This window comes from Cyprinodon variegatus, unplaced genomic scaffold (genome assembly GCF_000732505.1).
Source record: "Cyprinodon variegatus isolate N-32 unplaced genomic scaffold, C_variegatus-1.0 Scaffold624, whole genome shotgun sequence".
NCBI classification, from domain to species: domain Eukaryota; kingdom Metazoa; phylum Chordata; class Actinopteri; order Cyprinodontiformes; family Cyprinodontidae; genus Cyprinodon; species Cyprinodon variegatus.
Genome location: NW_015151077.1, coordinates 172,503 through 175,787, shown reverse-complemented (window position 1 = coordinate 175,787; position 3,285 = coordinate 172,503). Strand labels below are relative to the sequence as shown.

At 36.8% G+C, this 3,285-nt stretch overlaps 1 long non-coding RNA gene across 1 annotated transcript in view; it reads right to left on the bottom strand.

Moving 5' to 3' along the window:
- Positions 1–1,377: 1,377 nt before the first annotated feature.
- Positions 1,378–3,285, bottom strand: part of LOC107096443 — a 15,848-nt gene continuing 13,940 nt past the window's right edge. The window contains exons 2-3 of the long non-coding RNA XR_001481800.1: positions 1,968–2,219; positions 1,378–1,918 (exon numbers count right to left, since the gene is read on the bottom strand). This is a non-coding gene — a long non-coding RNA (uncharacterized LOC107096443). The remainder of the gene's footprint in view (positions 1,919–1,967; positions 2,220–3,285) is intronic.

The window sequence follows — 3,285 nt, the reverse complement described above, 5'->3', positions numbered from 1 at the left end:
GTCTCCTTGAACCCCAGTCGGCCTCAGCAGATGGCCGCTCACACTGAGCCTGGTTCTGCTGGAGGTTTCTTCCTGTTAAAATGTAGTTTTTCCTCTCCACAGTCGCTACAAGCATGCTGCGTGTGAGGGATTGCTGAAGAGTCAATGAGGTGATGCAATCAGCTTGTTTTCCTGCCTGTCAAAACTAATCTTTCAAAACCCACCTCACCCACAGGCCAAACCTAAAAAAAAAAAAAGAAAAATAAATTTTTTTAAAGGTTAGACATTTAGTCATTTTCTGTATCTTGAAGATTTAAACAGTCAAAATACTGTAAGAGGAGATCCCATGTAGTATGACATAAATTCTTGGAGCCTCTGATAAAGAACCTCAATTTTTCAACTTTAGGAGGGTTGAATGCCTCAAACAGCCATCAGACATGTAAAAGATTGCACAGATGGGATTGGAAGCAACAACAGAACCAATTGCTTTAGTTGATTTGCTGAAAACAATATTTACAAAAAGCTAATTTATTAGATTGCTTCATGTCTTGTTATGTCATCAACATACAGAGGTCGAATTAAAACAATGAATACAATATTGTTACCCTGCTGTGTTTTCTTATTTTTACTTTATTTTAAAATAAATGCAATAGTCTACTGGATGAGATCTTTCAAATGAATGTAAATGACCAAAAACTGTCCTAGGTATGAAAATATGACAAAATTTTCTGTTTTTTTGCAAATTCACGTGTGTTTTTATGAAAACTCATTTAAGAAATATGGGATCATGATTAAGTTTTGGCCTGTCTTCACATGGTGTCAATCATTTTATAATTAGTAAAATATTCAGTTTTAAATAAAATCATTTATAACCTATCAGAATCAGACATACTTTGATAATCAAAAGAAGGAAATTACAGATGAGCAATATATTATCACTTCAGTGAAAAAACATTTTCACGAAATCTAGAGAAAAGTGAATCATGAAATCAACAACTTAAGTTTCCTTTAAATTTTGCAAAACGTGACACCAGGCCACACTTTTTTCTTTCAAATCTTGCTACCATATTTGCTGAAACATGCATCTATAAAGAATCATGTTGAATTAACCTAATCCAGGGCGGGGACCCAAAAACAATAAATAATATAACTATTGTCAAAATTGAACACACTGTGTTTAAACCTGTCTTACACACCTAATACCTTAAGTTTCTTTGCAAATGCAGACATTTTATCTGAAACACATTATTCACATGTAGATGCATAGTTATGAGAATTTCAGTGAAACTTAAAATGCAAAACTCAATGGGTTTGTAAAGAATAGTTTATAGGTTTAACAATATTTACAAGAATGAAAATAAATAGTACTATATTTTACTCTAATTAATTAATTAATTACTCTAAAACAGTCAATGTACTTTGACACTACATATTTAATGTTGTGGAGTTTACTGTGTAGCTGAAAATACACATTACATAAACATTAGATACTGATTTAATGTTTTCTACTTGTCCTCAGCAAACAGTCTATATGTCTTCTTTATAAGAAAAAGTATAACAGTGTAGCAAGTAAATAGGTTGACTGTAACAGGGTTCGGATGAATGATAACAGAACAGTTGAATGATAAGAGTTAGAGTTGAATTTAATTCTTTGAACAAATAAGAGGGAATGAAACAAACAACTGGATATGTAATATTTAAAATAGGGTTCAAATAATATCATAGATTAGACTGATCTGTTTGATGAATTTAAATGTCATACAATAGAATCAGACCATTCACAGGCAAAAATTATTGTATGAGAGACCTCCCTCTTCATGTGATGAAAAGGTAAAAGTTAACTGGTTTATTTGTAGGTTAACAAAAACAGAGTGAGAGGTTATACAGCAGGGTAAACTCAGTTGGACCTCAGCGGACTGGTGAACTGGAACCGGAAACTCTGAAGGGGAGATCACAATGATCAGTTCAACTGCAGGAATGGGACTCACATTTGAGGGGCTCTTGGTTTTCCTTAGGATCCAGTTTGTGGGGTTTTGTCCAGATATGAATGAACTCGTTGGAGGGCGGACAGGCAGACTAGCCTTGGGTCCAGAGGAGCAATGGAGCGGACTGTCACCGGGTTTTTCTAAAGCAGACTTGAACAGATCTGGTAGAGGTTTCCCCTTGCTCAGTGGGACTCAAATAATTCCTTCCAGGCGGGGTAGAAGGTCCAGGCTTATCCAGTGGATCAGGAAGGCATCCTACAGAAGAACAAAGATAAAGGCAAAGCTTAGGCTCAGAGAGAGACAAAGCAATAATTAGACTCAGCTAATCTCAGTTTGGCTAGAGTACCTAATATTGGCAAACACTCTGGCGTTGAGGTCTTGACAGCCCGCTGCTCAGTGGTTAGTGGTGCAAAGGGAGAACAAAAGAAAACACAAAAACAACCAACACAAACTGGAATCCTAATAGAAAACAGGATAGGAAAGAGAAGAAGAAAGAAATATCACTTGCAGCTTTCACAGCACACTTATTTCAACCAACGAGCCAGAGCTCTTATAACCAACACAGATTAAAGTCAGCATTAATTTAAATCGCTGACCACCTGTCTCTCGCCCAGCGCAGCACCTCATTAATGAAGTATCAGCCTCCTCAATCAGCTGATTGGTCCATGCGTGAGCTGACCGCCCCTACGGCCAAAAGTTTCAGAACTTTCCTGAGAATATTTTGTTTTCTTTGTGAAAAAGGAAAAGGGGATGGTTTTAGACAGTTCATCCATTTGATTTGGGCTCCATTGTGGCAATATATCCCAACACATTTTTTTGTTGTTTGTGTTTGTATTTTTTGTCTTTTTTGTTTGTTTACTAACAACTTACGCTTCATAAAAAAAGAAGATATTATAATATTGTCAGTTACACTGTGGAAGGACAATATTTGTGTCAGACAAAATGAACTATTGACTTTGTTTGGAGAGACATTGGACACTTTCTTCCTTGAGCCACAGGAAGGATTGCATTGCAGAGGGAATAATCTTAAAGGACTCATTGATCATCTGTCTGCCCTGCTAATCAGTTCCTGATCCTGTTCATGTTTTTGTGTCAACAACATTAATAAACTCTGTTATACTTTTACCCAGCCTCCGTTGTGTTCTGCATGTGGGTTTGAATTAAAACCAATCATGACAGAACACTGCGGCAAAACACAAAGCCCAGCAGATCACCTCCGGAGGAGGCTTGAGGAGCAGGACGCTCAAATCCTTGGACATGCGCATACCCTCCGTGAGTTACACACTAAAGTTGAACATCAGAACCAAATGCTACAAACGTA